An 11,365-nucleotide genomic window follows, 5' to 3' on the forward strand; every position below is an offset into this window, starting at 1 on the left:
TTGGCCCGATTGATTGTAAGAAGAGACAGATAACTTTCCAACCACCTGGGAAGGAACAGACATGTTTTCACGACATTGATAGAAAGAAGAGAATTCCAATCATTTCGGCACTTCAGGCGTCGAAATTGGTAAAGAAGAAAGGAGCACAAGCTTATCTAGTTTACTTGAATGATGAAGGATAATCAAGTAAAAAAATAAACTTTGAGGATGTAGCAGTGATAAGGGAATATAGAGATGTATTTTCCGAGGTTTTACCAGGATTGCCACCAACAAGACAGTTGGAGTTCACTATCGATCTAGAACCTGGATCAGCACTAGTGTCGAAGGCACCCTATAGAATGGCGCCTAAGGAGCTACAAGAGCTGAAGATTCAGCTACAAGAATTGCTCGAGTTAGGTTTTATTAGACCTAGTGTATCCCCGTGGGAAGCACCAGTCATTTTTGTCAAAAAGAAGGATGGCACGTTGAGAATGTGCATAGATTATCGAGATCTGAATAAATTGACACTCAAGAACAAATATCCTTTGCCGAGGATAGATGACTTGTTTGATCAATTACGAGGAGCGAGTTTTTCTTGAAAGTTGACTTGAGATCATATTACCACCAGTTCAAATTTTGACAGAAGGATACACCTAAGACAGCTTTTCAAATGAGGTATGAGCACTATGAGTTCGTAGTTATGCCATTCGGTTTGACAAAAGCACCAGTAGTTTTCATGGATCACATGAATCAAGTTTTCATCAATAACTGGATAAATTTGTCCTAGTTTTCATAGATGATATTCCCATCTATTCGAAGAATGAGCAGGAGCGCCAAAACATTTGAGAACGATGTTGGAAACGCTAAGAGTTGAGAAGTTTTTGCCAAATTCACCAAGTGCGAGTTTTGGTTGAACGAAGTAACTTTTCTAGGACATATTGTATCATCCGAAGGAATTAAAGTTGACCCCGCCAAGGTACAAGCTGTACATGAGTGGAGATCACCAACTACGCCTAACGAGATTCGCAGCTTTTTAGGCTTAGCAGGATACTAGAAGAGGTTTATTGAAGGATTTTCCACGATAGCAAGACCGAGAAAAGAAGCTAAGTACAATTGGAAAGAGGAGTGTAAAGAGAGTTTTTAAGAGCTTAAAGGAAATTGACTACAACACCAGTGCTGCTAGTCCCGGAAATGGATAAAGAGTATACCATCTACACAGATGCGTCAAAGAATGGGCTAGGATGTGTTTTGATGCAAGAAGGAAGAGTTATAGTCTATGCATCACGACAACTTAGATCCCACGAGATAAATTATCCAATGCATGATTTAGAGCTTGCAGCCGTTGTGCATGCCCAAAAAAAAAAAAAAAAAAAAAATTGGAGACATCATCTCTACGGGGTTAGATGTGAGATTTTCACGGACCACAAAACTTTGAAATACTTTTTCAAGCATAAGGATATTAACATGAGGCAAATGAGATGGCTCGAATTAGTAAAGGATGTTAACTGCGACATTAACTATCACCCTGGCAAGGCCAATGTAGTAGCCGATGCATTGAGCCGAAAGGTCTCGTCAAAGTTAGGATGTATTCTCACGAGAGAGGATGAGCTTATAAAGGACTTTGACAAGATGAGGATAGAGATGATAAAACCACCAGGGACGATAGCAAGTATTGTTGCGACGATGCCTAGTTTGAGGAAAATGGTGATTGAAGCACAAGGAAAGATGAGACAATGAACAAGTTACGAGAAAGGATAAGAGCAGGAGATCTCAAGAGTTACAAAAAAATAAAAAAAAAAATAATAAAAAAAAAAATCAGACAATGCTATCTTATTTGAGGGGAGAAGATGCATTCCCCGCGATGATGAACTTAAGAATACGATCATGAGTGAGACTCATAACACGCCTTACACCGCCCACCCAGGAGGCACAAAGATGTATCAGGTTGTAAAAAAAAATAGATTTTTGTGGGACGGAATGAAATGAGACATAGCTTCGTTTGTAGAGCGATGCTTAGCTTGTCAGCAAGTGAAAGCATTACACCAACGACCCTATGGGAAGTTAAAACCGTTGGAGATTCCCGAGTGGAAATGGGATCACATAGCGATGGATTTTGTGACAGCTTTACCCAAAAGTCAAAGAGGAAATACAACAATTTGGGTGATTGTAGATCGACTAACAAAATCTGCACATTTCATACCGATCCTAATCGCGTATGGACCAGATAAGTTATCACAATTGTACGTTCGTGAGATTATAAGATTGCATTGAGTACCGGTGTAGATCACCTCAGAAAAAAAAAAAAAAAAAATTTACATCACGTTTTTGGATGAGTTACAGAAAGAGTTGGGTACAAGGATGAATGTTAGCATAGCAGGCGATAGAAGATATTATAGGAACTACTATCCTTGATAGAGGAGTAAATCGGGAGAATGTGTTGCCACTAATTGAGTTTACCTATAAGATGTGAGACAAAGTTTCGAGATAAGAGACAAAGTTTTCTTGAAGGTTTCACCCTCAAAGGGGATGAATAGATTTGGAGTTAAAGGACAGCTTAGACCCAGAGTTATAAGTCCTTACGAGATATTGCAAAAGATAGGTCCAATAGCGTATAGGTTGGCTTTGCCACCTAGCTTTGGAAATGTGCATAACGTGTTTCACGTGTCACAATTGAGAGGATACATATTTCCGACCCAAACCATGTGGTTTACTAAGAAGAAATGATCTTAGAACCAGACTTGAGTTATGAAGAGAGAGACCTCAGATGATGCTAAATCATAAGATTCGACAATTGAGAAATAAATCGATTGCACTGGTTAAAGTCCAGTGGAGACGTTATAGTTAGAAAGAAGTGGAAAGAGAGCTTGATGATATGATGTGAGAGAAGTGCCCGAAACATTTACAGGAGGTACAAATTTCGGGACGAAATTTATTTTAAGGGGGATGGTATGTAATACCCGGGCTTTTGATGACGTGTTTAATTGATTGAATTTGAGTAATTAGGGTTTAGATCCCTTGTTTGATTTACTTTGTAAAGAGATGAAGAGTTATATGAAGTTTTGTTGTTATATTTTAAAAATGTTGAGATGTTCTTTTGATGATGTGAGAATGATGTGGGATTTTATATCCGTATTTGAGTTTGAGTATATAATTATTTGAATGAGAACGGTGAACTCGGAAGTGAAATCTGAGTCCGTTAAGACGTTTTTGAAATTTTTGACTTTTTGACGATGAATAGTAAAATACGGCTATTTCGTCTTTTTGTCGACTTTCAAAATCTTACGTGCACGTCGTCGAGAAATATTCTTAGTTTTTCGATACGAGTCCAATAATGAAAGTTTTTATTTTTGGACGACGAGTGAATACTAAATCGGGATTTCTCGATAAACGAACCGAGCTCGTTTATCAGAATTTCGAGAACGAGCTTGCGTTTTCTATATTTATATAGAATTACGAGTGTAATGAAAGTGAGTAGAGGTTGAGAGGGCGAGTAACGAAGAGTATGGGTTGTTAGTCGTTAAAACGAGACGAGACGAGACGAGACGAGACGAGATATTTAACGACTAAATATCTAACCCTACCCCACCAAAACCACCCCCCAACCGCCCAAGTTCAGTCAAACACTCTTAACTCACGTTGATTTTCAGCCCACACACAACTCACACACACTAACACCTAAAACACACACACCATTCACGCATATACCATTTTTAGCTTGAGCTCAAGCTTTTGAGCTCCGATTTGAGCACCGAGATGAACGCCGATCATCTTTTCGATCACGTATCTAAGTAGGTAAGATCTCTACCTACGTTTTGATGGTTTTCTTTTCGATTTTCGTCGACGTCGAAAAACGTCGATTCTCGACTTTATTTTGAAACGACGTCGGATCGTCGTGAAATTTTTAGTATGTTGTTCTTGGGTAGATGTTGAGCATGTTTAATGAAGGGAGTAAGAACGGAACGAACCGTAGCTATGAAACCCATGAGGGCAGCCCCGTTTTTCACATATTAGCTTGTCTTTCGATTTTTGTTTGATCGTTTTGACTTGATATTTGTGCTTAGGGGTATGCTAGAATCGATATATATTAAATTCGTATTTTTCCAAGCACGAAAATTGTATAAATTTTTAGAGTATGATTATTTAAATTCGTGAAGTTAGAGACGTTGCATAATGAATATTATTGCGTATATGTGTTCTACGATATCACATGAGCATGCTAATTGATTTACAATTTATGGATGATAATTGTTGAACGAAATTAAAACTGGAATTCTGTCAAAATTTTACAGCAGTTTCAAGCTTATGTTTCGATGAGTTTTCATTGCTTGATGGCTCTGAAATTTTAGTATGTTTATCTATGATATGTGTATTTCGTTGCTGCAAAATTTCATGTCTTTTGGATGATGTTTGCTATTTTAAAGATATTTTGAAAAGTCCTTGACAGAATCTGTCAACTATTGGTAGACTTCACAAAAACGTTTATATCTATTAATCCATGAAGGATTTTGCATCACCGTTTTTTTTAAACGAAACTAGACTTCAATACTTTTCTAAAAACATAAGATTTCGATTTTTATGACCTCTGAAACAGAGCAGTTTATTATTTCAAAAATGCCCTGTTCTGCTGTCATATTTGTCCGACAGTAAAAGTGTATGAGTTTCATTGTTTATTTGGCAGATCATATGAACGTTTTCTCTTGTGAAATTTTAACCAAATCTTCAAGGATACCTTTAGTTTTGGATGATTAAATTTGATGGAATTTTATTAAGGTTTGCCTTGGTTTCTAATGGCCTAAACAAAATTGGCAGAAACTGTCAATCTTTGACAGCCTGCACTAAAAGAGCAATATCTCCAAAAACCTTTAACCTTTTTGGTTAACTACCATTTTTAGAGTGAACTACACTTCATGAAGTTTTTGAGATCAATTGGTATGAGAGTTTATGATGATTGAGTTGGTTGTTATGAATTTTTAAAGATGACACAAAAACAGCAAAACTTTCTAGAAAATAACTTGATTATATTTATTTTGATGGATGATACGATATGACTAAATGGTGTGAGTTGTGAGAGTTATGATTAACGCACATAAATGTTGGTATCTGACACTCGAACAATTGGTGTCGAGTATAAATGATAGTTTACTGATAAAGAGTTTTGATGATTTTGAATTGTTTGGTTTGCGTTGAAAAGATGTCAAGATGTTAAGTTTTGAGTCGAGAGACGAGTTCACGTAGTGAGATTCACGCGTTGAAATCTCGTGGTTGACATTATATATGAATAGGTCATGCCGAAATTTTTAGTGAAATTAGGATTTGAGCATAGTCAATTCTTGTTGACCGTGACTCAAATACATGCCTAATGGATAGTTTAACTTCTAATTGGTTAATTAGACGAGATGAGAGCGAATAGATCTGCTAAGAAAGTGGACTTTTCGATGTGTTAAATATTTCTTTTAATTGAAGAGCTGCTAATTATAACATAAGGATGTTATAATTAATGAGTAATGACGAGAGATAATAATTGTTATATTGATTAACAATCAAGAGAGATGAACATTAGAGATACTAATGTTTCATAAAAGAGATTAGATTATTGATCGAGGTTTCTTTTATAACTTCTCATCAATTCTTCATAACAATGAAGGTCCTTTTGGGAAGTAACGACTTGAGGGAGAGAGTGACGTTACTCATTGATACAGAGACACAACGAGGTGGGCATTACTTTTACTATACGTATATAGAGATCCCCTACGTATCGTAGGCCTCTTATACGAATGAATGCATGAGATGATCTAACTGTTAATTTCAGTTTCATATATATCAAATGAGTTTAAATGTTACATTCAAACAAGTTATTTCATGACAAAATCTTTGAGTTAAAGTTATTTCAAGTATTGTCTTGCCATAAAATGTTTCAATTTTAGTATGATATCTATCTGCTTTGGCTTTGCCAATGATGCAATCGAATTCGGGTCCTGAGCAGTTGATAGCTATCCTGCCAGGACTAGTGTACACCAGTGACCGTGAGTCATCTAGCGGGTTGGCCGGTCAAGTGACCGTGAGAGGTGGCCACCTCTCCGGCACAAAGTTCCAGATATGATAGATTACAAAAGAACTTAGTCTGATCAGACGAACTTTAAGAATCACAAATGAACTTAGTAAGCTTGGGCCTTTTTAGCGAAAAACTCCCTTGCTGTACTGATTATGATGGCATGACAATTTATAGTTTTGAAGCATGTATTTTTATACCTAGGCATACGTGCCCACTGAGTGCTTTTGTACTCAGCCCTGCATATGTTTTCTAAATGTGCAGGTTGAGCTGATGTGATGATGGTGCTGCAATGAGCGGAGTCTCTAGGGTTGTTAATAAATAGTTAACCTGTCTAGAATATGTCTTCATACATATGTCTAGCTACTTTCCGCTGCAAGATGTTGTTGATGTTATAGTATGTTATGTCATACTTTGAGTCTTAAGAGAATGGTTTCATACGATGTATAACTTGATTAATGATATTAATTAAGTTTTATGCTGTCTTTCATAGACTGTTTTCAATTGAGTATTAATGAATAAAAAAAATACGAGTTTTATTAAGATGAGTAAGTTTTACGGCTATAAATGACGCCCCTTTTCTTCCCCTTCTTCTTTAACCCCATCCCTAGTCGTGGATCACTCGGCCTAACTATCCCTAGTTAGGGCGGGCTGTGACAATATGAGTTCTTGAGCATGCTATGATGTTAAGTGATGGTTTAGATTGATGACTAGAAGTGATGAGTTTTGGTATGAGTTTGTTGTTGAGAGTTATGATGTTATACTCAAGTTAGAAATGTTTTGAAATATATGAGTTTTAAGTACAAATTGGAGAATTTCGTAGGCTTACTGACCTACTGTGATCGACGGTTTGCTGATGTCTAATAGCTTTGAAAATTTTATAGCAAGTCCCTACATGAGTCTTGAGTACCCTGGTAAAATTTCAAGCCATTCCAACTTTGTTTGATATTTCTTTAAAATACAATACCTAAACTGCACATTACTACCGAGAATTTCAGAGAACGGGGGAAAGAGTCATTCATTTCAGTAGCTTCCTGTGTGATCTAGCTTTCCAAACTTTTATGGTATTAACCTTATTGTGTTAGCTAGATATCCACCAAAGTTGAGCCTAGTCTGACAAAGTTTACTATTTTTCAAAAATCCAAGTTTGCGATTGCTCAAAACTGCCAAACATGGTAGATCGTGGTAAAAACGTCATATCTCTCAAACCACTTGGAGTTTCAACTCTACTTTTTCTGAAACTAGACACGAATATCTTTCTTTTGGTATGAGTCTCGAGTCTAGGAGACATCGGAGTCAGAACAGATTAAATTTTGAAGTTGAGCCAGTGTAAAATCAGAGCATGTTTTGATGATGTTTGATTGTGATTCTTATGTGCCTTATGTGTTAGTGTTGCCTATGTGTTTGAATGAGATTAGACGAGGTATGATGGTTTTTGACTATCTTTAATGGAACAAATTATGGATGCTAGAACCCTAAAACACTAAAATATACCCTAGACACGTAGAATTAGACTTTGTCTTGTGACAATTTTCTTCGCGAACTTACCGACTCTTCATCAATAAAGGTCCGGGCGACAGGAAGTGAAGTCGAAGAAGAAGCGACTCCACGCTAGCTTAAGAACGTTTGAGGTGGGCATTACTTTTACTATACGTATATAGAGATCCCCTGCGTGTCGTAGGCCTCTTATACGAATATATGCATGAGATGTTTTTAATTGTTGATTGGTAAATGACTCTTATGAAATGAAAATGAAATGTTTATGAAATGAAATGAAATGTTTATGAAATGATTGACTGCCAAAAATGTTTATGTTTTTATATGTATCCTATCTGTGTTGGTTCGCCAACTTTAAAGGAAATCCAATTGGGATCCTATGCTAGACAAAGGTCGCTAGCTAGGGTTAACGTGTACACTCATGGAGACCGCGAGTCGCTTGCGACCGGTCTTGGCATCCGTGGTAAGGAGGCCTCCTTCCCGGCGCGTGACAGAAAGGAACAGATATGGATCATATGAAGGAAAATGATCGGCCGATCGACTTTATGAAAATGAAAGAAATGTTTTAGTAAGCGCAGGCTATTCAAAAAAAAACCCCTGTGTGTTACTATTGGCAGTTCAATTTATATATGTATGTATGTTATTTTTTTTTTTCGGCTTATGCCACTGGGTATTTTTATACTCAGCCCTGCATGTATTTCTAAATGTGCAGGTTGAGCACGCGATGGAATGGATTGGTGTTGAGCGGATTTCCTTTTGATGGTTATGTAATGAAACCTTGAGTATGCATCTCCATATGCATAACTCACACGTTTTCCGCTGCAAACACTCTGATTTATTTATCGTTTCTACTTGAACTTATTACTACTTCATTTTGATTAACTTTCATTTGGGGTCTAATCATTATGGCAGGCTCGTTTGTAAATTACCCAAGAGGTTATATATATATATCACTAGTTTGTTGTTATAAATGTTGGTTACTTAACAAATCTCCTTTAATTTCCGTTTCTTATTGTTCACCCCAAGTCATAACCTCGGTTAACCCGTCATTGGGCTAAGGGGGCTGTGACAGTTTCTGAGGTGGCAAAGATGATGGTGGGTCGGCTAATGCAGATTTGGTGGGCGAGGTCGGCGGGGGAGGAGAGCGGGTTAGAGGGGGAGAGGGACGACTGTGGTTTGTGGGTGATTTTTTTTTTTTAATTTAGCCTTTGGAGTGGGACCCACTCTAATTAAATTTAAAAAATTAAAATCAAATGGCGTTAACATCCGTTAAAAGGCGGGGGAATTTGGTGCAATTTTGCCACGTTGAGGTAGTAAACAGCTCTAACCTTGACTATAGGGTCTTGTACGCAATAGAGACGCCAACGATAGGGGGAATTTGGTACTTAACCCTTCAATGTTATTATTTTTCCTAACTTTGATATTGAGATTCAAACCAGACCCGACTATGTTGTTGTTTCAATAGTAAAAGATCGAAGTTGGTTGAAGATTCTAGCATGTGACAAAAATGATAATAACATATCAAGTATAATGAATGTTCTTTTAAAAAAGTACAATGAATGCTGTCTATAAAGAAGTTCTTAAACATATAAATTTACTAATATGTATTACCATGCTTTAGTCAATATTACAATTGTTAGTTTTTTATATTTTATTATTATTTCATCATAGCTCCTTATTTATGTACACAATATTTTTTTAGGATCAAGTTTTTTTTTTTTAAAGATTATGTATTTTTATAGAATATAATACAATATCTTTTTATATTTTAACACAATACATGATTAACCAATATATAATTAATTTTTTATAAAAAAATTATATCAATTTATCTGTGCGTATGCACGGGCGGAATACTATTAAAATACAGTAAATATTCCTAAAGGATCACTAAAGGGATATTCTTTTTGGCGTATGATTTTAAAATATTGTTTTCACTATTACAGCTATATACGTTATATATCACTCTACAAAAAAATCTATATCAATGAATAATACTATAATACAAACTACAAAGGCCAAGTTATATAGAAACAAGCTCATTATTATTCTTTAATTACCGGTTGTTTCGATGAGGGTAATAATTGGAAACACCAAATCTATTAATGGATTGAGAGGGTTTGTCCCTTTCATTTTGGAGTCTTTTGGTGTTTTTCATTTTTTATTTTCTCTGGAAGTTTCTTTGTTTTGATATTGGCTAGTCCCCAAATAAAATAAATGTTTGGACAACATAATGACCATGTGATCAAAAGGAATATGAAGGGCTGTGATTCTTTTCCGAGCAAATCTTTTTTTTTTTTGAGGGTCGAGCAAATCTATTTCAAGACATCTATTAATTAATATATAAAAGAGATACATGTTGAAGAGTTCACAATCTTTCTCTCTCCTATGTGGCACTCTCACAATTCTTTATTTTACACTCTTTGAATTTTACAAGTATTATGTATTCTCTTTGTTTCCTACATTTAATGTTTTAAATAATTATTATTAATTCAATATCATTATCATCAATATCATCATCACTATCAAGATCTAAGTCATTATGAAAAATTATGCTCATTCGTACCCTTTTAGCAATACAAATCAGCTTTAAAACTCAAAGAAGATAACAAAGTTCTCAGCAAAATACTAGCATAACATTATTTGACACCTATTTACATATAGCTGTGACATTACAAAATTTGAGATAAATAAACTTAGTTTAAGAGGCATAAATAAAGACTAGAACAAGTGGCATAAAAATATTGGATTCTTTAGCTTCTTCACAATATTGTCGAGCAGAGCAACGGATAATAGACAGAGGACACACAACACTTCTGTGAAAACATGATAGATAGAGTGTTAACAAATTCAATAATAAGTTGTGTTTTCAACAAAAAAGTAGACGGATGAAAAGGAATTCCAGGAATTTCACTCACGAAAAATAGTACGACAGTGAATTGAATCGAGTCAACAAAGAGTGGAATCAGAAATTTTTTGACAATGTATTTACCTCAACTTCAGTACTGATATGCAGAGAAAATAAACGGAAGCCCACGTATAAATTTACTACCGAAACTAAAAGAGTTCTAAGAGTCCTAAAGAAAAGGAATATGCATTCACCTCAACTTCAGTACTGATATGTAGAGAAAATAAAGGGAAGCATGTATATAAATTTTCTATCGAAACTAAAGTCCTAAAAATAAGGAAGACTCTACCAGAATTTGTTATCTGTTATTAGTGATAACAATCCATCAAATTTTTTAAAAACGTGAGCTTAATAACAAACATGAGCTTTGCCATTATTCATCGCCTCAAACCCTTACCCATTTCTCCCCCTTTGCCGGAAAAATCGTACGCCCCCTCAACTTCGCCTGTTGCCCGCACGACTCGATCTCTTTCACCATCGCCGAGTTTGATCTCGACTTCGCCGAACTCAGCGGCAATCACGTCGCCAACGATTTCCACGCCTTCGTCCCTCACCTCCTGGCGGCGTAGCGCCCTTCAGAAACACGGCGCGAAGCTAATGGAAATAATTGGGCATAACAGAAGGCGAGAATGACGAGATCATTAACCACACATATATTAACTATGAAGTACTCCAATTTTTACTAATTGCCACGTCAACATTAATATATATTAAGAGTTAAACAAAAATAAATAAATAAAATGTAACTAAATATTTGTGGGTAAACATTTATCATTTTAATGTATTTTTTGGGCCAATTATTGGGTAACTCCAAAAATATAATGTTACAAAACTCATAATTTTTTAATTGTAAAAAACCTCTAAATTTAGCATAAAAATAATTTCAATTAAATAACCATCTATTATTTTTGTGGTGATTAGAAAAAAAACAC

General features: G+C 35.7%; 2 long non-coding RNA genes across 2 annotated transcripts; one reads left to right on the forward strand and one right to left on the reverse strand.

Moving 5' to 3' along the window:
• The first annotated feature begins 3,213 nt into the window (after positions 1-3,213).
• Positions 3,214-6,518, forward strand: LOC131019579 (uncharacterized). The gene is made up of 3 exons (XR_009100345.1): positions 3,214-3,771; positions 5,624-5,690; positions 6,293-6,518. It is a non-coding gene; the product is annotated as an uncharacterized LOC131019579 (long non-coding RNA).
• Positions 6,519-10,139: 3,621 nt separating this feature from the next.
• On the reverse strand, positions 10,140-11,083 carry LOC131019580 (uncharacterized). Its single transcript, XR_009100346.1, has 2 exons — positions 10,831-11,083; positions 10,140-10,341 (listed from the first exon to the last, which is right to left on the reverse strand). It is a non-coding gene; the product is annotated as an uncharacterized LOC131019580 (long non-coding RNA).
• Between the last annotated feature and the right edge of the window lie 282 nt (positions 11,084-11,365).

This window comes from Salvia miltiorrhiza, chromosome 4 (assembly GCF_028751815.1).
Source record: "Salvia miltiorrhiza cultivar Shanhuang (shh) chromosome 4, IMPLAD_Smil_shh, whole genome shotgun sequence".
Taxonomy (NCBI): Eukaryota; Viridiplantae; Streptophyta; class Magnoliopsida; order Lamiales; family Lamiaceae; genus Salvia; species Salvia miltiorrhiza.